This window comes from Neolamprologus multifasciatus, chromosome 17 (assembly GCF_963576455.1).
Source record: "Neolamprologus multifasciatus chromosome 17, fNeoMul1.2, whole genome shotgun sequence".
In the NCBI taxonomy this organism is placed as follows: Eukaryota; Metazoa; Chordata; class Actinopteri; order Cichliformes; family Cichlidae; genus Neolamprologus; species Neolamprologus multifasciatus.
This window is the reverse complement of record NC_140455.1, coordinates 33,456,385-33,481,992: the sequence shown is the minus strand read 5'-3', so window position 1 is coordinate 33,481,992 and position 25,608 is coordinate 33,456,385. Positions and strand designations below refer to the sequence as shown.

Sequence of the window (25,608 nt, the reverse complement as noted above, 5' to 3'; positions counted from 1 at the left end):
AGGGATTACTATTGCAAAAACGGTAATTAGATTACCGTTACTTTCCCGTAGGAACGCTGCGTTACTGCGTTACTAAAACCGTGATTTTTTTGCCAGAATGTCTCATGACAGTGACGTAAGCGAGTAACAACAGCTGTGTGCAGATCAACAATGGATCATATATCGAGTGCAGAGAGAGTATGAGCGTGCAGCGTTTAAAGCGTGGAAGTACTGACCTTACTTTGAGTTTGATTCCATAAAAAGTGACAAAAACATTAGCATCCCTTGTTCGTGGGAAGAAAACTTCTTTTTACAGCGAAAAAAAACCCCTAAACTTCCAAACAAGCACCGAGTAGCTACGACGTAATGGGAAACTCACAGAGAAACTCGCGGATTCTTCCACTGACCGCTGCGGCACACCTACACCAGGGTAAACCTCCGCCTACGCTACTCCTGCTTTACAGGTGAAAATAGAGCAACAGGACCGCTAGTCTTTGACTTTATTTATTTTCTGCTGTGTTTTACTTGCATCTATTTGAAAGACTGAGTGTAAACACACACACACAAAAAAATTATGTGCTGGAATGTGCAGAAAATAGGTTTAAATATTAAACAAATTTCTTCCAGTCAGAGAATGTTGCTTGATGCATAAAGTTAAACAATTAAAACGAATAAAACAAGTTTTAAAAAGAGACTTTTCCATTTGATTACATTTTGTATGATAGATTATGCAGAAAAAGTAGAATTGGGCTGAAAGATCAATTGTTTTATCACCTATTCAGGTTGTAAATCGTGTTTTTAAAAAGTAACTAAGTAACTAAGTAATTAATTAGTAACCCCCTCACATATACATTAGTATATGTGAGGGGGTTACTTTACTGATAAGTAATCAGTAAAGTAACGGGATTACTTTTTTGGGGAAGTAATCAGTAATTAGTAACTGATTACTTTTTTCAAGTAACTTGACCAACACTGCTCCTGAGCCTGTTTTTTCTTTTCTTTTATCTCCCCCCTGGCCTTGACCCATGCATCTATTGCATATATGGTAAATGTGTCAATCACTGCACCATGGGGATGTGGGAAAAAGCCCTGAGAATAGTAATGAACATAATGAATAATCAGCTTGTTCCACATTTGTTCATTAAGCCTTTATTTGTGTAACTAAGCAAGTTTTTACTCCCCTTATTATTAAAATTGTTTAAATGTGCAACACAAACAAAGGTTTACAGAATTTCTTTTTAGGAAATAACACAATAGCTGAGGCTTTAAGCACCAGCTTTAAAAGACGGTATAGAAAGAAGTGATCCTGTGCTTGGTAGTAGTTAATAAAGCACTGAAACCAAAGTGTGTGGTTACACCTGTCATTGCTTTTCGTGTCAAGGTGAACAGCTTGACCAGGTTTGCAGGATGTGGCATTTATATTAACACAGAGTCAGGATTTTTGCATGTAACACTATGTGCACTTTGGGACATTTGGTCTTTGCATGGATTACATTACACTGCATTACATTACAGTAGTACAATAGTCAATTTGGACTTTAAATCCTATAGTTTTGTCCTGCACAACAAACGCACAATCAAAGTAAGGAATGCTGAAACTCCATGGAAGTGTGCAAAAAAAAAAAAAAAAGAACAATGGCACTGGTTCCAGTAAATGGGGAAGGGAAGATGGATGGATGGAGCAGTGAACGGACATGAGGCCGAGAGGGGGAAAAAAGGAGTAAAAGCAATTTTTGAGAGGACAAGACAAAAAAAATCCTGCAAGATGAATAGGTAGACAATACTAGAGAGGAAAGGATACATCGAGTACAGAGGGCCAGATGGAGGGAGGGAAGAAGAGAGGGAATAATGTAGGTGAGGACAGGAAAGAGGGCGGGAGACAAGACATACTGGCCTGGTGCTGGGCCGGCTGCGGAGGCAGGGTGTCGAGCTAGTCTCGGCAGGCCCAGGGGTGCAGACGGACAGAGGGAGGGGGCGGGGGACGAGGAAACAGAGATCAATTCTGTCAGAACTGGGTTCATACCCCCGGGGCCACAGAACTGGGCTGGCCCAGGGAGAAAGTCAGAGGAGGAGAGAGCTGGGGGAGGTGCAGCTGTGCTATTTTTATCATTTTAGTCTGAACTTAAATGTTTCAGAGAAGAGAAAAGAGACACACAGTATGCGAGCAAAAGACGTTTGTGCACACGGTTGAACATCTGTGCATGCGGAAGTTCCGCGTATGCATATTTGCACTCTCGGATCAGTCGATAAAAGGGTTGTTGCCTCTAGAAAGACGCACACCGAGAGCTAAGCATCTTTTTGTCATTGCGAAGGAGAGTCATACATCCGAGAGAGCAACGGAGGCAAGACGGAGACAAAGACAGAGAAAGAGTGAGGTAACCCTGCGTTGTCCCCTGCACCGGGGGAAATCTCCAACTCCAAGGTTAATTAAGCACTGGAAATGAGATCAAGAAGCTTTCTCTTTCCGACTCATTAACCAATTACAACGCTTCTTCAAAACAGTTCAGCACTCATCTGAGAGTGCAGAATAATTGTCTGTCAATGCAAATCAAAAATCAAATCACGCGATAAACCAAGACTAGCTTCAGCAACAGCCAGGAGCACAAGTGTGGATGTCCAAACCCCACAAATCAGAGCGTGCTGAAAAAGCGCTCATTAAACTGGTGGTATTTTTGAATCTTGCGGGACTATTTAACAATACGCACAACAAATTTTGTGGCGGATTTAAAAGGGCAAATGAACTCAAAGTTCACCTCCACTCTAAAGCTAGTTCAATAAGAGAGAATCAGCACTGACAGAAAGTTTTGGCAACTGCCTTAAAGACCGCAATCCTTGTGAGAGCTGAGGCCTCACTGTCAGCCAAGGCAACCCAGTTCTCGTCTAAAACAAATGCTCCTCCACCATAACACCGAGTAAAGACAAAGAAGTCTAAGATCAGACATTTAGCTCGTTTATTTTCCAAAAGCGAGCACAGATAAAAACCACCATTTGTGAGTTTCTGCCTCTGCCAGCAGCCCTTTCTTTTCAAATAACTAAATATTGCAATGCTGAAAATCAATGCCACGTTCTCATAGAGCAAATAACAAACACAGCTTTCTTACACATGGCAGATTCCAAAATGTGGTGCTCCAGTCATTGCTTGAGCTGAATTTTAATAGTAAGATCGTTTGTAAAACAATGTCCCATTAGCTGCTTCTTTCACCATCCAGGGATATAAAGTACTGTGACACCAAAGTCATTTAAAGCTCCTTCCAGCAGCTTTTGACCCCAAATCAGTAGCTCACTGTAGTCTATCACACTCACAAAGCTACAGGGTGTTTTACCAAAATATGCTGCACTGCTGACAAGGTCACCTATTTATTTTTAGAGGATCTAAAAGTCTGAAATCATTACACGGTACCTCAATGTTGGACACGGTGTACATGAAGAACATTTTAGTATTAAAGGCAAAGAAGATAAGAGGAATACTTAAAATCAGAGCTTTGTCATGATGGATGTTGCAAGTATAGATGGGAAAATGTGGAAATCTAATGTCAGATCAACTGGAAGGAACTGTCGTCACATCCTACCGGATAGCTACTGTATTATACTTTGGAATACAGAAGGTGTAATTTGTGCAATTTCATCCCTTCTAGATCATCCAGGATCAACTGTAAATGGTATTATTGCAAAGCAGAAACATTTAGGAACCACAGCAACTCAGCAATGAAGAGGCAGATCACGTGAAGTTACTAGAAGTGAGGCACAAAGTGGGTAAAAGTGGCTAAAGCTCAGCTAACTTCAAACCTCTGGGACTGAAATCATCACAAAAACTGTGCGCAGAGAGATTAGTCACACAGATTTCCATGGCTGACCAGTGAGAGTATGTATTACTTGTTTATAGGGGTTATCGTCACGTTACCTGTACACATCATAAACTTACTAAGACATTTAAACTGTCAGTTAAATTACCAGCGTCAAAACATCCCTGATATGTAAAAACGAAACACAGATGTAGTATTGGTGGAACACATTTGATAATATTGCAGATAATTAAATTAATGTTCTTTTTCTACTTTGTTGTATGGTATGCTATTTTGAGTTTAAATTCATTTGCCAAAAAAGAATTTAAACTTTTAATATGACTCATACCATTATGATACCATTCGGAACCCACCCGAGGGATTAATAAAGTTTCATCTAATCTCTAATCTATATCTTTTACAGTTTTTATATGTCAAAATTAAATACTTAAATATCAAAATAATGTTTTTTTCTTTAATGAATTAATCAATATTTTTTGCTAAAGCAGAAATACAATATTGGTGCAACATATATTTTTAAATATAAAAAATGTAATAAAATAATATGCTCCTACAATATTAGACTTTGGCTTTATATAAATTTTATCTAGACTTAAAAGTAAAGTAAAAGTTGGATTCTCAAGCTGTTATAATTTAACAGTGTCTAAGTTGCTTCTCACCCAACCATATATCTGTGACGTAATCTAATATTTCCAATAGTTTAGCAGCAGTTATGCAACTTATGCCCACCTTTAATATATTACTTTGAACAATCCCTTGTTATTATACGTGTCTATCATTCCATGTCTAACCTTGTCCAATGATTTTATCCAATAGTTGGAACAGTTTTCATTTGCTTAAAGATTTGCCCTGTTCAAGTGCCAGCCAGTTTTCTTGCACGAATTACAAAATGTAGTAATCGGGTGTTACAGTGCACTAATATATGTGTTGGATTTCTTTTTACTTGCAATTTCTAGAGTTGATCTAAAGTCTTTTCGAGAATCCCGTGGCAAATGCAGACATACCCTCTGGGATATCAAGTACCTCAGGTTGTCTTAAAGGATTCAATGCATGAAATAATTTATGGTTTATATGCACAAACCCGCCATTTTTCATAGCGCTCGAGTAGGTGGATATCTCATTTTGGAACAAAAAGTGTGCTGTTGGTGCACTTTGGCTTCATCCTCAAGAGTCAGTGTTTCGGAGGGAGGGGGGGAGGGGGGGGAATCAATATCTGTACTTTATCACACTGTCAGAAATTACAAGGAATGGCTTGGTAACTACTTGGATAAGAGACACCCAGTTTTGTGCTAGAATAAACTAATTCTGTTTGCACTGTGTAATAGTTAAGAAAGAATCCCCTGCAGCATTCGAGTGTGACACGCAGAATAAATGGAAGAAGCGAGAATTTTACAATAACTCCTATTGTATAACCTCATTTACCGATGAGGTTTGCCATACATGATTTATAGATTCTAAATGTATGAGAATGGGCAGATGGAGTGTGCTGCACTCCTCTTTTTATTTAGAGTAAGAAAAGGATGTGGATTTATGTAAAAAGAGCGGACAAAAAAAAAAAAAGCGAGGTAAAAGGGCAAAAGATGGACTAGATAAATTCACTGTCGCCTCTCGCACACACCTCTCTCCTGTTGTTCATTTGTCTCAATTAGTGAGTGTCCATTCCGGTTGTACAGTCTGTAAATTTATCCCACCCAGCCATCCCTTTCCTTTACCTTTTCTATTTTTCCTCTCCCTGACTTTTTCCTTATTTTGGTTTTAATTTTCACGCTAACTGACATCAGCCTCACATTGCCTAAACTCATTTACTGAGATATTCATAACTCTGGAAAAAAGGTTAAAAAATATTCTAATTCCTTAATGAAGCGGAAAAATCTTCTGTATTTTCTCATTTTCTGGCCTGACTTAATCGGAGATGTCAGTCAGCGGCTAAAATGAGCCTCCGGTAACTGCAGGAGTTTAAACTGGTGACACTGGTGCAAAAACAAATTGACACAGTTGACTCCAACCAGAGCGCAAAGAGACGGAGCTTTTAATGTCCCGCTGATATTTGCATTTCGAGTGTAAATGTAAAAAAGTAATGGCTCTGTGGCGCGCTCGCTGACTGCAGCCGTGACGCAGGGAGTGACCATTAAAACAATAAAATGAATGACTCGCTCCTCTGAATGGGCTGATCTTGATTTTTGTTATTTTTCATGCGATCTATTGTCGTTTTGTGATGGTGTTAAAATGTGCGCCTGAGCAGTCGAGGAAAAATATTCCACTGCTCATTCTCTCTCTCTCTCTCTCGCTCGTTTTTCTGTGTAATGAAAAACAGAAGCAGCAGCAGCTGGGTGGTCAACTGTTGTCCTTCACATCTCAGTGCCCAGCTCGTACTCATCGCTGTGCATTACTTCATGGAGGCTCGACCCAAACGTCCCCGCATGTAACGTGTACGTATGTGCAGTGGGCTCCTATTGCCAAACCAGAACACTAATATGGTCTTTTAACAGGTATAATTTAGAAAACATAACAAATAATAGGTAGTAGATCATTCAAAAGCAGCATAGTAATACTAGTAAAGACTATTTAAACAGGCTCCTTAATGGCCTGTTCACATACCAAACCAGCGTTCCGCCTGAAGACCTCAAGCAGACGCTTGCAGGCAGCATTTGCTGTTAAGACTCACTCATTTGTAGAGTGACACGCTCAGGGGAACTCTTATTTTAAAGCACTTATTTGACTTATTTTGTATCAGAGGCGGGTATTATAACTTTTATTATAATTTTCTCAGGCTATTTTATGCAGAAGTATTCAGCTACACTGTAATTTATTCTTGAAATATCCTTATTATCAGTGTCACTATTGTGTCTAAAGGTCATATTCTTTGTTGATTCCTCCTCAATTCGTGTTGTTCAAAGAGGAAGAAGTAGGAAGAAATCTACACGAGTCTGGAGAATCAGCTGTATCTGACGTAGGTATGCAACTTCCTATCCTTAATAACATCATGTTATATCAAATAGGATTTCCGTTGTGATGAACATATAAGGTAATTATGTCGAAGAATTTCATTCCCTTTCGGCTCTATAAAGAATTTTGTTTCATCTCTTTAGTTTTTCTTTTTTTACTTTTATTTTAAAGCTTCACCTTTACTGATGTATTCAGAAACGGCTCTTATCAGCAGCACTTGAAGCCACAGCAGGTTGGTCCTCTTGAATAACAGCTTTCAACACTACAAACTGCATATGACCTCTGCTGCACTGAACAGAAGGTAGGAAAAACTTCTGGTGAAAATGTTTTCCAGCTCAATATTTTCCTCAAGTCCAGCTCAAGAGACGGAAATATTTTGTTCAGAATTTGTTCAAATAACACAATAGAAACTACTTCCACTCCCTGTTTACTTGCTCTGTGAATAGAAACTGTTCACCAGCATCAACTTTACAAATTGATAAAATGTGCGTTTTGTGTATTTGTTGGTTTGGATGCCCCCATGTGGCCAAAAACTTTGTTGTTGTAGGTTTAAGACAGACGGGAAGCTACTTAAACTATGTGGTTAGGGTTACAGAATTTTAGGTTCGACTTGGGGGAAAAGCTGTGAAAAATTAAAAATAAATAAATAAGGGAAGGTAGATACGCAAACTGCTGGTCTACTCACACGTGCAAAAATCACAGGAAGTACCATAAGTACACCAGCTGCCACTACTGGAGTGGCAACTCCCTACAATATGTGTGCATCTGAACGCAAGCTGTCCTAAGCTACTTTCAGCTGCTCCCTTAATCCCAGGAGGTCACCACAGCATGTAGCTCTGCATATTTGATTTGGCAGATTTTTTATGCTGGATGCCCTTCCTGATGCAACCCCCAAGCGATTTGTGTGTCTTCCTGGAATTAAACTGGGAATCTCTTGCTTGTTAGATGAATATGTAAACCACTATATTGTCCTAATAAAAGTTATAGTTTCTGTTTTTCACTTCTATTTTAACCTCCTAAGACCCGAACTCTTCCACGACATGCATTTTTAATTTCTCTTTGATATTTGGGCATATTAGGGCCCGATGAATGTAAAAACAAAGAATTACCAGATTTTTTTTTAACCTTATTTTTGTTTTTAAGAAATTAGGATATTTTTAGTAGCAGTATAATGTCCTCATAAGTCGATATCAGGCCCATGTAGAGCAAAATTGAGTATTTTGGTCTAAATAACCCAAAATGTGATGGACGCCAGGTCCTAGGAGGTTAAATGTGCTTTTGATCCTAATATTTCCACAAGTTGTGCTGTTCTTAGCTGCTTGGATCAACAATATTACTAGAAAGGATTTACTCTGAAAAGCACACAAGGTTTTGGCAGCAGTTTTCAATCTCACAGTAACAAGAATGTAGCTGCCTAGCTTAAAAGACTAGGTCAAAAGACATAGTTGGCAAGGCAAGGTAATACTGCTTATCTGCTATAGCTGATGTTAGTGGAATGAGATGCTCAACAGAATAATCCTCAAGTGATCAAGTTATTTTAAGATGTGAAATAATCAGGTGAGGTAATTTATGAAGTATAACTTACCAATTATATTTTTTGCAGGATTTTGTCTGTTTGTCTTACAGACTCTCTTATATTATACAATGTTACAATGTTCTTAATTATCGCTGTGTTGCCAAAACTCCTTTTTTGGCAACACAGTTCCATCATGCTATATATATTATACCTATATATTGTATATGCTCAGACACTATATACTTTATAATGTCTGGGTAAATGGGCTAAAAGTACCATCCAAAATGTGTCTTGAATTACTGGATTTGTAAGAAGTGGCCAGTAGGCCAGTGTGAGAATGGACCCAAAAGCAGACTCCAACTGAAACTGATTTTATTAAACACAGCAATTATCGATGGCAGAGCAAGGCACTGAGGAAACTTCACAGGGAAAGGGACTGCAACGGGAAGAGAGAGGTATTACTGCCTGCTCCGATGGCTACAGGTGAGTTGTATGATGAGGCAGATTGAAAGGAGAAGCTATCGAGGGAGGGGTGATTCTCTGGGGAAACACGGCGAAGTGAGCAGCGGGCAAAACGGGAATGTCCAGATACAATTTCCAAGAGGAGTGGATGATTGTGGTGAGCAGGAGGGCAGACGGGTTAGTTTTCCGATTACTGCAGGGTGGTGCAGCGGTGGCTGGGAGAGAGATGCAGGCTGGCAGGAAACAGGAGCAAAGGACCAGAGACAGATGGTGTCCAGGAAGGCACGGAGGTAAGTGGAGAATAAAGCAGAGGCGCGGGCGACTGGAGAAATGAGAGCACGAGATTACACACAAGGAAATAATTGAACTAGTTAAGCATGAAGGCCCATTTATGGTCTTATGGTCGCTGTGGTTTAGCTGACGTTCTGGCGGTGAGGGAAGGTCCTGAAGACCGCCATGCTGATTGCTGGTGATGAGCTCCACGTGCATAGAGACTGCTTCTCTCCACCTGTCTGGAGCTTTAACGACATCACATCTGAATCACCCTGGACAGTATTTGACCACGGACTGCCTTTCAGCAGTGCTCTGTTATCAAGCTGCATGTTCTTTGAGATTTAGGTCTGTTAGCAAAGGTTCATTGCAAAACATTACAAGGTTCACTGCATCACATCACACTCCTTGGGCACATCAAGATCCATTAATAAGGTTTTAATTGTCCTTTAATCGGCTTTTCATTTTTAAGTCTAAGTGTCTTCATTAAAAATACAACACAAATCGCATTAAAAAATTAAAACTGATGGATGGAAACAGACTTTATGATTGTAGGAAGACTGAATATGTGCGAACATGGGCATTGTAAATGCTTTTAAGAGATTTTTATTCATCATGCAATACGATTAGCAAGGCGGCAGGTCACAATCAAATGATTCTGCACCATGACAACAGCATCCATGCAGCCAGAGTAGTGTAGACCTAACAGCAACCAGAAGAAGTCCTGCCACTGTCTATGCTTTTACATTTGCAGTAGCCTGAAAAGCTGAGCAAGTAGGTAATCTGGTGGTGTTTCAAAGGCAAAGAGAGGTATTATAAAGCATCCATCCACTCTTCCTTATCAGGGTCACGGGGGGACTGGAGCCAATCCCAGCTATCATAGGACGAGAGGCAGGGTATGCCCTGGACAGGTCAGCAGCCTGTCACAGGGCTTTTGCCGTTTAATTGTATTTAGATATATTTAATGACCAAATCACCTCCAGTTTTACTTTAATTGCCTTGGGGTTTGTTTTTGTTCACACATTCACACATAAAATAGCTCTAAAGAACTTGACTACAGTGTGTGTTTATGCGTTCCTGTGAAAGATGGATCCTCTCTGAGAACTTGGCAGCTCAGGGAGACTGATTTAATCTGTGCACCACGGGGGTTTCCTGATTGGTTCGTCCCTGGGGAGCTTTGTCCAATGGAGACATAAAAGGTCAGGTTGAAACATAAAAGTACTTGGTTGTCACATTTGATATTGTGACAACCAACCAAGGCATCGGTTTCACACTACGAGCACGGGCCTAACTCAAAAGCATATGCAAAGCCTTCCCTCTGTGGGGAGCCACGCTGACAGTGAGCATGAAATATTAATGACCAATATCGCTCTTTACACACATACAAAACAATAAAATGATCTTTGCTGGAGGGACTACAATAGTGTGTCAAGGGGAAAAATGCATCGAGAAGAATGTGAATAATCCACAGGGGGGAAACACCCCCTGCACGTAAACACACTCCTTTCCCCATAGGACACTAATAGAGACATTCAACTTCGCTGTGGGCCTGAAGGGCCAATTATGTTTATCTGATTTACATCTATATCATGGCCAGAAAAATGAAACCTGATGGAAATGTTAGCATTAGATCCACAGGATAAACACACACATTGATCATGTATATGGCTTCATTTCTAAACCCTAGATAACAAGTAACATATAGGGAGGAATGCTTTTCTAACTGGTTAAAGATACAAAACAATAAAATAGATTTACCTTTGGTGAAACCTAAAATCTGCCTCTTTTAATGTGTTTCACTTTGAGAAGCATTTTAATTTTTATGATTTACTGCTTTTAGTAGGGGTATAAGTGTGTCCGACAGTCCAGTTCCATAGAGGCGAAACAGCTAAATTTAGACTCTAAATTAACAATAATGACAACAACAAAAACGTTCTCTCGTTGAGGAGCCTAGATTGTGTGTTAATATTATAGCATCAACAAATTTTAAAACACAATAAATAAGAACCCTGAATTTTCACACTTTCAGCATTGGAGTGAGAATTGCACCCTTATTTTAGAGGATTTTACAATTGTATCTTTAGACTGAGAAGAACAGCAACATCAGATTCATGACATTAGGCAATGGCCTCAAAATGAAAATATATTTACACTTATGCGAAAAAGAACATTTTCACAGGACTCGCTGCAGCACTGTGAAAAAATTGCAGAGGATTTTTGGCTTCAGTTCATTCAGGTTTGCAAGTGCTTGTTCATGCACAGCTCTCTTACGGCCCTGCCTCAGTATGTCTATCAGGGTGAGGTCTGAACTTTGACTGGACCACTTGTGCTCAAATAAAAAAGAAGGATTTTGATGTAGCTTTGCTGGTGTGTTTGGGATCATTGTCTTGTTGTTTTGTTCAGGTTTTTTCTAACTTTACTGTTATAGTGTAGTGGTTTATACATCTGACTATCAATCAAAAGGTCCGTGGCTCAATCCCGACAGCAGACACAAATCTGTTGGGGTTGTGTCAGGAAGGCTTAGAAATCTACTGAATCAAACATGGAGTTACGTGCTGTGCGGTCCCAGGAGAGGAAGCCTGTAGAGTCAAGGATGCAGCTTTTGGGGTTTTGGAAGTTTCTCTGAGAATTGCAAGATCTGACCTTAAGTGGAATTTTCTGAGACGTCCACTCTTGGAAAGACTGACGCATTGTGTTCACATGAGTGTCAGGTGTAACACATTCCAAGTAACGTAAAAGTACAGTACAGTATAGTATAATAACTGCACTATAGTTATAAATATGTCATTAGTTGTAATTATTAAGGTTCTTTGTGATGTTAAAATGCTGAATCCAGGACAGAAACAATGCATTATTCTGCTACATTGGCTTTTTGCAAGCATCTGCACAGACAGCATGCTAACATATAGCTAGTGAAGAACCAAGTGTGATTATAGCTGAGCATATGCTGATCTCAGCCTAGCCAGAGCCTGAAATTTAACAGGTAAGAAAAGCAGTGATGAGCAACCATGCTTGTAGCATTGTAACCTCAATTTCTACCTGCACATGCTTCTAAAGTAAACTTAAAGTGGCAATCGCTTTAAAGTCTCTATTTGTTGGGTTTTAAGTTTGGATTTTGTCGTTGGTTTTGTGTTCGTGCACAACAAATAAAAAGACTTTGCGTCCGTATTAGCATAGCCTCAGGTTTAAATAAACTGATATATGTGACAGTGCATTTTTGGGTCATGTTAATGTGAAAGTAGTTTAACGAGTTAATTTCTCAGATGAGTAACTACATATCATACTGCAATATTTTTTTAAAAAAAAGGAATGAGTAACGTGTTACACTTTACTTTTTTTGAGTAACAACCACAACGTCTGAATGCTCAAACAAGGAACAAACATTATATTTCAAATAAAGCCATAAAGTGCTTGAGTGAAGTCATTTATGACTCCAGTAGATGTGCTGCCGTTGTGATATTTTCAACTGTTAAAATCTCAGCTTTTGATATTGTTTTAGCAACGATTGGTTACAAGAAACGACCAAAGATTGTGTTCATTCTCTTTACATTTTAGGCCTTCGTTTCATTGTAATTGCCCACTTGTTGTGACTATACAGCAATGTTTTACAGTGAAAGGATTACATTATGCATTATACATTATATTGCATTATAGTAGCAGTGTAGCAGCAGTGTAATTGTGGCAGGAGAAACCATCGGGGGCTAGATGTATAAACATTGTTCACATGGTTTTTGTGAACATGCCTCTTCCCACGTGTAATCTAGTATTAATAAAGAACAAATGTGGAGTGAGAATGTGCTAACCTCAGGCATGCTTCAGCCCATGCATACATTTACTTTACAGTAAATCAAGCCTTATGAAGTTATGTGGATATGAAAAGTAAGGCAAAGCAGAATTGAACATTTCACAGAGCTGGCATTTCTTGTTATTGTGCTCATCTTTCAGTTAACACACAGACTGATATTAATATGTATCATTCATGAACTGCCTCTTACTATTTTTGGTGGTGATAACTCATGGTGTTTGTACTACAACAGTTCCTTTCTTACCTCTGCCAGGGTTGCAGGGTTTTTCCATTCAAAAGATTTTGTAGATAATAAGTGTCAGATGTTGCAATCTGGATTTTATATAAATGACAAATTCTGGAAATGTGTAAATCAGTCAAAAACAAGACAGGAGTGTAAATAATACTTTTGCATGTGTGTATTAAAACCCATAAAACCTCAATTCCATATTATTCCATATTACCATCATAATTTGACAGTCGTTCGGAGAGACAGTCACTGTTTTAATCTGTCCTAATGCCACCCATTTACTTCTTTTAATATGTTGATTCAACTCACATTAGTTCATTTAAATTTTTGTTGAAATGTGTTATATTAGATGGTAGCTAGATTATATAGAAGCTGATTTCTGCAGATGTCCCCTAATCTAAATCAGCAAACATTTATACAGTAAATTGAGACTGCATTAAACATTTTATTTACCAGGGCAGCAATTTCTAGTGGAGTGAAGTAATTTTTCAGAAGAGTTTTAGTTTTTAGTGCTCTGAACACAAGAAAAAGGAGGGCCCTTATGTCAGTGCCTTGATGTTGTTGTGAACAGTCAGCAAATATAATTGTAAATACTCCAAAAATAAAAATTTGTAGGCGACACATGAAAAAAAAAGCACTGAAAAAATAAAAAATTTTCCCCGTTATTTCCATTAAATAATCATTAGCGCACATATTGACACCACGACTACTACATGTCAAGAGCATGTCAACAGACTTCAATAAGAATCTGTTCGTGTCCACTCACTGAGCAGCCACATACTTGATGATGCAATCAATATAGATAGCCTGATCCAAGAAGTAATAGTACAGTGATGGGATTTTTTTTTTTTTTTTTATAATTGCGATGGTCCTTGCTTTGCTTTTATAGCGCACAAGATAAAATGAGCCTCCGGCAGCCTTCTCTCTGGCTCATTTCGTTGCTTTCCCTCATTCTCCTTTTCTCCCGTCCTCCCAGTTCTAATCCCTGTTATCTATTTGATTGACCAAACCCTTTAATCACATAGCTATCTCGAGGATGGAAATGGCAGTGGCTAGATAATTAGCTGCTAGATAATGGATGCCTTTTTTTCAGCTATCCTCTCCTCCCTCGTTCACTGGTCATCCTGGAACAAGTTTATAGTTAATTGACTATTCATCACAAGCCATCTGATGCTTGCCGAGAGTTGCTTTCGCCAACATTCTCCACTTTTACCTCCCTGAATACAGATACCCAGGCACACAAAGCAAGCACATTCACGGGGAGTATGCACAAATGCATGATTGTACACACAAGTAGAAACACAGAAACAGACACGTCGAGCTGTATTAGAATGAGCATTCCCCTATAGGGCAGCTCATCTACATTCATACTGAAGCTAGCTACTGATTCAGCCTGTTTAGAGCTGTGATGAGGTGAAATTAAATCCAGCACATGTGTATGGCAAACATACAAAGCACAGATTTTGTGACCTTCAAATACTCAAAGTACGCTCACAAAACCTGCAGAAGTCGAAGGTAATGCTTCTGTAAAGATTTGTGCATTTTGCACTGAAGAAAATAAGTTATTTATAACCCTAAAAATGACCAAGAACAATGAACTCACTGCAAATACTGTGTAATTAGCAATATACTGGCAATGGCCTTATGAAAATTCATACAGGCCAGTTGCATTGTTCAGGTACTGCTACAAATCCTAAGAAGAATTTTCTTGTGTATTTTTCCCACTGTTTGTGAAGTTTTGCGTATGTATGATTAACTTCATATTATAAGCTAAAAGAAACGTTTGTTTTTTTCCTTTGCTTTTTCCTCAAAGTGCTGTATGCTGCAACGTAAAGACCTTATAGCATTCAGGAGACAATCTGCTATGAGCAAGCAGTTGCTGACAGTGGGGAAGAAAAACTCCCTTTAAGCAGGAAACTTCCACCAGAACCTGGCTCAGGGAGGCGCAGCCATCAGACACGATATATAAAAATGTATGACAGGCTACAGAAGAAGCAAAATATCACATCGGCACATGTAAATATATGTCTGAAGCGGTTTGGCAGTTGTTTGAGTTGGTATACTGTATTTTTCGGGCCATAAGGCGCATTAAGCGAAACAAGCATTAGCATTCATCCTCCAGCTTCACTGTTTATATTATGCTAACATAGCTGTGCTGCTAGCAATCACATAGCATATCATTATATACGAGCTAGCCCAACTTCAGTAACCCTACAAACGTCACTGCTGTTTAATTTTCTGTCTTCATTTATGTTGGAAGTGATAGCAGAGCTGTACGTTTGAATTTTTTCAGAAATCTCTCAGTCAGAACATGTTTAGGTGGAAACTAGCGAGCTAAATTCCTGCTAACTTCTAACTCTGTTAAATTTAATAAATTCTGTTTTCATGGATACCTGGATGTTAAACTTAATTGTTACACCCGGTAAAGCAGCAACGCTGATCATTTTATTAAAGATGATGGAATTTAGACAGTTTTTAACTCTCAGTGATGTCGCAGTGTTCGTTTGACTTTGGGACCTGAAACATATGGAGTTTTGGACCCAGATTACTCTGCGAGGCTCCTCACTACAGTAGCCGTAATGCTCCGACAATCCATCAAGCGGTGCGGCTTCGTAGCTTACCAAAGTCGTAAAATAACATTTTTTGACAGATTTTTGAGCACTGTGTTTCATATAAAATCGGTTCGAGGTCAGTAAGCACCACAGAATTCATACATAAGGCGCACCGGATTATAAGGTGCTCTGTCGATTTTTGAGAAAATTAAAGGATTTTAAGTGTGCGTTATAGTGCGGAAAATACTGTACTTGGTATTTTTTCTACTGTAACATGACATGGCATAATTGATTTCAAACTATTTTGTGTGGGTACAGCTGATACAACAATCAGTATCTGTCATTTCTCAGTCCTGAGATGTTTTTGATTATCTTCTTTATCAGGCACAATCCAGCACCATACACATGGTGAACAAAAAGAAAAAACCTAGCTACTCCCACATTCCTTTGGTGTGCATAGAAATACTCCTACATGCTGTACCCGCTGCTTCTCAACACATGCGGGAATTTCGGGAATGGAATTTGGAGTCTATATCATACCCTTAAATTATAAATCTGCAAGAAGAGTGAAAATCAATTATTTAGGTATGTACCGTAAATTCTTGTAGCATTAAGCGACCTGAAATAGGCCCGGCAATGCCAGAGGGCTACAAGAAGGTGTTTTCTCATCACGGGGCCAAAGTGTCACTATGAGATCAAGATCAAGAACCTGCAGTTTTTGCCATCAGGCAAAACAGAAGGACATTCACATTTTTCCCCCAATTAAAGGGAGAGACTCTGTGGAAAGCTATGGGATAAATTGCCTCCTAATCGGGCAGGTGGGCTGTGAGGACTCTGGGCATCAGAAGGCTTTAGATCATTCCATTTATTACCAAGTTGATTTAATCAGCACTGCCCGCTGATTTGATGAATTGCTCTAATCAGCTGCTTGGTGAATTGTTAATCTTTGGGGCAAGACACGGCATTCAAAACGTCTTTTAATACTGCAAACATGGATAAATAATTGTGAGAATTACATCTGAAAGCAACTTATGGAACTAGAAAGCAGAAAGAATAAGTGTGAGTTAGACTTACTGGTTAGTACCAGCTAAACATGAAGGTGAACACACATATATATATATTTAAATATATACATATACATACATACATATATATTTAAATATATATATATACATATATATATATACATATATACATATATATATATATATATATATATATATATACATACATATATATATATATATATATATATATATATATATATATATATATATATGTGTGTGTGTGTGTGTGTGTGTGTGTGTGTGTATGGCTATTCAAATTTCAGTGATATTGGTGTGATCAAAAGGATACACTCTATCATCCAATTTATCACCACAGTACACAGCAAAGGACAGTATGTCCAAGGTTTTATGCTCCAAATACTCTTTTTTCATGCCTAATTTACACATACAGATGATTAATGAAACAGTAGTTGTCACATGAGTGTGTGCGAGTGTGCCTCTCTCTCTCTCCGTGTGTGTGTGTTGCTCTGGAAATAAAACAACCCACCGAATGTGGTGACAAGTCATGCAGAGAGAAAGTAGAGTGGGTTGGTGGAGGTCTGTCCCATCTGCCTCCCACAAGAGCATCTCACACACACACACACACACACACACACACACACACACACACACACACACACACACACACACACACACACAGCCCTTTATTTGATGAAAAGCTTTGCTTCATATACCTGCATTCATCTATTACACTTGCTTTTTCTATTTTTAAACCAAAATGTGACAGGTTGACAAAATTAATTTTCTATTTGATCTATCTCTTAGTAAAAATAATTAAAGTCACAGCCTTTATTTACAGTAATTAATTATGCATGGGCCCTTTCTCTTTGAAACAACGCATTCTGTCCATGTTTGTTCACATGGGAACTGTTTAAATCCGCTATTTGTCCTTGTTAATCAGAGTGATGCGAGTCTTTGCAGGCTCGCTGTTCTTTTTAACTGGCATAGTGTGAGGGAACGCACACAGTCTCTTTGTTGTTGTTGCTATTTAACGTCTGAGAAAATCAGTGGTGTTTTGTCCAGTCTCTTTAACTAGTGTTACAGTAAATATGCAGACCTATATCAAAAATAAATCTCGATAACAGGTTAGATCTACTTTGAATTTTGCAATTTTGCTGTTGACGGTGTTCAGTGGGTAGTGACGGAGCTGCAGAAAACTGTGGATCATTTGCTTTTTTAGTGAGCGTTAACGTTGTCAGACAAACTGTGTTTCAGAATCGAGGTGGAGCTGTGTTATCTCTGTTCATGTGGGAAAAAAACAAAGAATCCAAATCCGGCCATGATTCTTTTTGGTTTTCTGTCTGATTTCTGGAAGCGTGGCTCAGTCAGAAAAAGATGATGTGAAATTCTGTTTTGCATCCAACAATAAACAATATTTATTTGAATCAAACTCTGATAACATCTGTTGGGCTTGTTTGGTCATCTTCACTCTCATCTAATCAAACTAAACCCACAGGGTACTGATTTAAAAAATACCTCTAATCACGACAGCAGCACTGTGCTTCGTGTGTGAGGGGGGCTATTATGTGTATTAGATACAATTTGCAGGACTATTTTTCTGTTTTCAGAATGATTGTGAAGTTGGTGAAACAATTTTCAATAAAATAGTGAAAAGCAATAGTAACTAAAATATCCATTGTTATTACTGAGGTATACAGAAGAGCATCTCTTAATCCACAACATGTCAAACCTTGCAGCAGAAGACCACACTGCAAACATGAATCCATCCTTACAACAGTTCAGGCCGATGCTGCTGGTATAATGATGTGGGGGGAAATTTTCTTGACACACTTTGGCATCTTAGTAACAAATTGAGCATTTTTTTAAACACCACAGTCTAGCTGAGTATAGTTACTAAAGTCCAGCCCTTTGTGTCCACACTGTACCCATACACAGTATGTATACAGTTTGTGCAAAAGTCTTGAGCCAACCCAGACTTTTTAGTGAATTCAAATTCAAATTCAAATTTTATTTGTCACACACACACACAACCATACACAGTATGATATGGGGGTGAAACGCTTGTAGCTGTACAATGCCTGACCATTAAATGACAGAAAAAAGTTTTACAGTATTTACAATTTACAGGTTACTACAAAATTTACAAATTAACTTAGAAATTTACAGTAAAAAATGTGCAAATAGCAGAAAGGTTTATCAGATTAGTTCATCAGATTATAAGGCGCATTAAGCGAAACAAGCATTATCATTCATCCTCCAGCTTCACTGTTTATATTATGCTAACATAGCTGTGCTGCTAGCAATCAAATTTACAGTAAAAAATGTGCAAATAGCAAAAAGAGATTATAAAGATTATAAATTATAGGAAATGTGTGGTGCATGTGGTGATGTGATGTGTGGGAGAGTCCAGTCCTACACCTGGTTCAGGGCCCGAATAGCCTGGGGGAAGAAGCTCCTCTTCATTCTCTCTGTTTTGGCCTTAAGGGAGCGGAAGCGCTTCCCAGACCTCAACAGTGAGAAGACTCCATTGTTGGGATGGGAGAGGTCCATCATAATCTTCCTAGCTTTGGACTTGCACCGCTTGGTGTAGACGGACAGCAGGTCAGGGAGCTCTGATTGAATGATGCGTTCGGCCGAGCGCACCACTCGTCTGCCGTGCTTGGTGCTGTTCCCAAAGTGAAGTGGTCTTGAGCAAAAGTTCTAGTTTTTCTAAAAGGCTTTTCTTTGGACATTGACATTGTTTTCCTTGAATCACCGTTTATTAGTTGTACATCTCAACTAAAAGGTAAGTCCAATCAAAAGATAAAATCCAAGTCGATCAACAGAAGGAGGAAAAAAGGAGCATTTAGTTAATTCTTAAAGTGAAGCAAAAGTCCACCTACTGATTTCTTGCGTATGAACCACAAATACTGGAACAGCAAACAGAGCAGTAAAACAGTAAAGGCATACTTCAGTTAGGCCGTACCTAATTTTCATGTTTTTATGGCTCAGTTTTCAGAGAATATTACATGTATCACTTTAATTGGACTTCTGTGTCAACAGCTCAGCCCTCTTGTTCATAAAACGCTGTAAAATACATTGCAGACTCGGCCAGTATTTCACAGCACAATGCATGCGATTCTTCATTCTAATGACTGCTGCTGGGATTCTTTGCATTTTGCACTTTGTATCTGTATCGCGGGGGAATTAAACGTGCCATTGTTCAACTGTAGTTGAAGCTGACTTTGTTTTAAACACAGCATGTAAAGGTAAGTGATGTAAGTAATTGTACACAGTATGTGCTGTGTGTTCTTTAAGTGACAAGATGAAAAACAAAACAAAACGGAGAGACGCTTCTAATGACTGCAATGACTGGGTGATTGCACACGCTCTACCGCCGCTCGTGATGAAGATAATGTGCTCTGCGTAACTGATTCTGCTTTTGTTCTTCAATAGAGGGAGCACAATCAAGAAAAAAATTACATTCATTAACATCGAGTTTCATTAATAATGAACATCGTGATGAGCAGGGAAATGGGTTTTGATGGCATCTCGCTCACGAGCCGTCTCGATAGCAATTTTCACATGACTGAAACTATCTTCATCTAAGGGGTCTTGGGTTTGAGCCAGGATTGTCTGGGATGAGGAGTGAGGTGGTGGTTGGGGGGACTAAATAGACCCATTAGTCCTTTACCAGGAGGTCACTGCTGAACTGTGAAACTGTACATTCAATATGTATAGTAGCGTTGCAACAAGATAAAGTAGTAGGACTAAGGGGGGAAAAAAGGATAATTAGAGGAAATATTCAAACAGAGACATCGCCTATTTTTGTTTCACAGGCTGTGCCGCAGAGTATTATGTAATATATATTTTTAAAGTTAACATAAAGAATCCAATAATTCGCCTAGAAAACGAGAACAATTTACAGTATGTCAGACTGTGTAATAAAAGCTACATTACTGTTAAATATACTCATTATTTTAATCAGCAAAATAAATCAATAGTGGGAGGCAGAGCCTTCAGTTTTAAGGCCCCTCTTCTGTGGAACCAGCTTCCAGTTTGGATTCGGGAGACAGACACTATCTCTACTTTTAAGATTAGGCTTAAAACTTTCCTTTTTGCTAAAGCATATAGTTAGGGCTGGACCAGGTGACCCTGAATCCTCCCTTAGTTATGCTGCAATAGACGTAGGCTGCCGGGGGATTCCCATGATGCACCTTTCTCACTCACTATGTATTAATAGACTTCTCTGCATTGAATCATATCTGTTATTAATCTCTGTCTCTCTTCCACAGCATGTCTTTATCCTGTCTTCCTTCTCTCACCCCAACCGGTCGCAGCAGATGGCCCCGCCCCTCCCTGAGCCTGGTTCTGCTGGAGGTTTCTTCCTGTTAAAAGGGAGTTTTTCCTTCCCACTGTCGCCAAAGTGCTTGCTCATAGGGAGTCATATGATTGTTGGGTTTTTCTCTGTATCTATGAAGCGCCTTGAGGCGACTTTTATTGTGATTTGGCGCTATATAAATAAAAATGAATTGAATTGAATAGTGTAGTTGGTAACTACGGAAATTATGGCAACTCTAGCCAAAGATATCTGATTTATAACGGACTAGAGGTCAGTTCTGGAGCTTCTAGCTGCAGCATATGGGGCTAGATATAGGCCTGTATCATTGTGCTTACTGCAAACACAAGCTACTGTAGTCTTTGTTCCAGTTGTTTTGAGTCAGATAGTAAATCCATGTTTGTAATGACCACCGGCCTCACCAGCATCAGCCTGCCAACTGCTTTCATTGTGCTCCTAATTTCAGATCATCTTTCAGATTTAGCTGACTTTTCTTGGACAACAAAAACTCCTCATTCTTCCGTGCCCACAGATACACGTGGAAACAAGCACTCAAACACTCCCACACGGCTGCTGATTCTACTGTTTCATCGTCCCTCTCTTTTTTCTGTTCAGCACAAGACCTGACGTCCCCTGAACTCTCCGTAGCCTCTGACTGACACTGCACACAGACGACACGGACCTTAAGGTACACGAACAAACTCCCACGCTGTGAAGTGACCCGAGTCACACAGGGAAGGCAGCGCTGACATCAGAGGGCTATGATGGGGGTTCTTGTCACAGAGCCTGTTCCCACATCTGTCTCTGTTTTGACCTCTCCCCACGCTCTGAACTCTGTGGCCATGTGCACACATAGACACACACAAACCATTTAGCTAGCTGCAAACTGAACTTATTAGAAATGACTGGACATTCAGGAATAGCTTCCTACAGTCGTTAGGAACTACTGCACAGCCACATGCGCTGCTATAAGCGCACGCATATCTCATGTATGCACATACATACTATTCATCTTCTCCAGACAATTTCAAGAGCAATTACTTTGTCCATGTCACTAGGGTTAGGAAGCGTATCAGAGTGTGGCTCAGAAGCAGAGGAGAAAGGCTGTCACCTAATGATGTGGAGCTGGGGGAACGATCGCTCATGACTTTGGTCCAACTAACTTAACACACTCTCTCTTTCCTTTCATTTAAACACAGGCTGAAGGTTTGTATTCACGCCTAATTGACTCAACTGTTCCTTCTGGCTATGTTCTGTCTACTGTCATATTATGCATAACATACATAGAGCAAAATCAAACATTTTGTTTTACCCTTAGCATACAATCAGGCCTTTGCTCATTAAAGTGTAAATAACCAGTTTGCAAAACAGAAAAATCTTCCATATATGCATAAACCCAGGCCTAAGAGAACAAAAAGAAAATGTCGTTTCGGTGAAACCTACAGATTCCATTAATAACTAGTTTGAAATACCTTGATTTTCCTATTAACTTTAACAGTTGGTAGTCAATGTCGACACCAGCAGACAGAGGGCCGGTACATCATTACAGCATCGCAGACATATGACAGCAAACCCTCCACCACATTTCTGGAGAATTCGTTTAAAATGTAACTAAGACTGGTTCTAATTAACTTAATGACATGTACTTAAAGCCTGCAGCAAGATGTAGGAGTGCGGCACTGTTTCACCTGCTCAGTCAATGACATTGATGCCAAGGAAGCAGCCATTTATAGTGACTAGTTACATAGTTATATTTGGCTGACAAAGGCTGTGCTTTAATGAAGCAGCTCTGATAGAACATATGAAAACGGACTTCACATGTGAGCTTTACATTTTAGGAAAATTATTGAAAGTTCTATATAACCTGGAGATCAGTGCATTAGAAAGACCTACAGAAGCAAATAGCATTTTATTATTATTTTTTTATTTATTTATTTTTTTATTTTTTTTGCTATGCTAAATAGCATTAGCATTAAGAAACACAATGTGTTAATATGGGCAGTTAGGTCCATAATTTGGGTAGTTTTTCCTACCACCACAATAGATTTTAAATCCAACAATTAATATGCAATTGAAGTACTGACTTTCCGTTTTAATTCACAGAGTTTTACAGATACTTTAGATTAAATGTTTACAAATTAAAGGATTTGTATTTACATTCCCTCCTTTTCAAAAGTTCCAAACTAATTGGACAATTGACTCACATGCTTCATGACCAAGTAAGTTTTTTTTTCCTTGTTATTTCCTTCCAGATGAAGGCGATTGGTCCCAGCTGCCCTGCCAGCCTCCCTGGCACTGCCCCTGAACCAACTGCACCACCCCTCCTCTACAGCAGACCACACCCCACCATAGAGATGTTACAGCAAGTAGGGGAAGCGGTCAAAAAAACAAAAACAAAACTACTTCCGGGGTGTCCAAATCAACATTTTGTTACATGCTTAAAGATGAATGAAGAACAAATTGAGTTTTTCAAAGCAAAGAATTGGGATTTTTTTACATTACCGCCAGATCTTAACCCAACAGATGCTACTTTTTAATAGTTAAATACAAAAATGAAGGCATAAAGACCCACAAACGAGCAGCAACTGACGGTGCCTGCAGTGAAGGCCTGACAGTGGGAGGAAACACAGCATTTGGTGATGGTCTAGATTTCAGGGTGTCACTGACAAGTATTAAAAGCAATATGTTACATATGTTACAATTACATATGTATGGTGGCCCTGAGAGGCCAAACGGACTGCAACCAGCACCAGCAATAAGAAAAATGCACACAAAACACAACAAAAATAGGAAAAATGACAACGGAAATAGGAAAAAAGAAAACAGAAATAGGAAAAAACTGATTCCAAAAGCACAAGGGAAGTGTTTCTGGGGAGATAATGACCTGACGGACCAGTTGCAGGAACCAAAATATGCTAGGAATTGCGCTGGGAGAAGTGGAGGATCTATCGGTTTTGTGAGGAAAGAAAAGATAAGGTAAGTGTGTTAGCCTAACTATTAGCCTAAAAATCCATCATCAGTATTATATGAATCATGATAAAACACGCCTACCATGTTTTGAGTTCCTGCAACTGGTCCGTCGGGTTATTGACCTACACTCACCCCCCACCCCCCCAAACGCCTTCGAAGCTTCTGTCTTCTGTGTTGTGAGATGTGATGATTCATGTGCTGTGTGCTGAGGTGTTTTTTTCTCTGTTCTCAAATTGATCTCCCTGTTGGAGCTCAGTCTGGGGGAAGTTCTTTTTTTTTTTTTTTTTCCTCTTGTTGTGCATTTTCTATTGTTTTGGTTCGGGTCGCTGCTCGTGTGGTCACCCGGCCAGTGCTACCTAGCCTGACCTGTCTCCCCAATGTGATGTTTGTGTATTGTATGTATGATCGCCAAGGTATCATCTATCTTGGGGAAAAATGACTTGACTTTGTCTCCCCAGAAACACTTCCCTTATGTCTTTTCCTATTTCCGTTGTCATTTTTCCTATTTCTGTTCTGTTTTGAGTGCTTTTGCAGCGTTTTTATTATTGCTGGTGTTTTCTTAAGTTGCAGTCCGTTTGGCCTCTCAGGGCCACCGTACATATGAAATGTTTGATATAAAATCCACTGTGGACGTGTACAGAGGTAAAACCACCAAACGGTATCCTAGTATAACCAATCATGGAATGACCTGTACCTGTGTATGTGACTGGACATTTCAAGAAAGCTGGTAGCCAAACAGCTGTGACTATTCAGTCACATGATACATGAATAAAGGGGATAATGGCATCTCTTGTAAGCATGAAATACAGCTCAACAACAGGACAACAGGAATAGAAATGATGAATAACTGCAAAAAAATTATAAGCATTAAAAAAATGATATATGGAATAAGATGTAACAATTCTTTTTTCTTCCTCTTCCCCACACATGGCTTCCCCTCCATGTGCCTGGTTTTGCTGGAAGTTTTCTTGCTGTTAAAGCGAGTTTTTACTTCCACAAATCACAGTGTTTGATTTAAAATAACACTAAACAAGTTATAATGCAGCAACTAGAAGTAAATGTAGAAACAGTGTATCTGAAATAAGGCACATTGGTTGTTCTGTTTATTAGATACACTTTTAAATACAAAATATATTTAATATTATTTAATATAATATTATTCTACTAGTTCATGAGGGCAAGTGATTGAGTTTTATCCATTCAACCTTCAGCAAACTCTTCCTCAGCCAGCATCATGGGGCTAAAAAAAAGAAAGAATTAATAATGAGTAAGTAATAATTCATTAATTATCTAAAACGTTACACAATTATAAAGCCTAATGAGGATATACGTATAATTACTGTCTATTATGATTGGCATGATTATGGTCTATTATGATTATGGTCTGTAGAGATGTGGCATGACGACACCCACTTGAGGGACTCGAAGCCGAGTGTTTTCAATTACTTTATTTATATCTCGATCCACTGCCTGCATATGTGGAGACGGGCAAAGGCAACCGTTGCTTATTTGGCCCCACCTGAGAGATCCCACCAAGCTAAAAACACGCAATTAATAAATTTACATATTAATTAAAGCAGCATAAACGGATTGACAGACACCTCAGCCAATATAGGTGGCTTGGATGTTAGGAAGCGCATCAAGCGAGCTGTGGAAAATTGTGCTCGTCTTCACTCCCATGTGTGCACAGCATCATTCAACGCGAACAGCAAGAGTGGTTACCACCTACT

The 25,608-nt window shown here is 39.1% G+C and overlaps 1 protein-coding gene across 3 annotated transcripts in view; it reads right to left on the bottom strand.

The window, feature by feature from the left end:
• The window catches only part of LOC146499711 (uncharacterized), a 163,825-nt gene that overhangs the window by 3,754 nt on the left and 134,463 nt on the right, over positions 1-25,608 (bottom strand). The window lies entirely within an intron of this gene.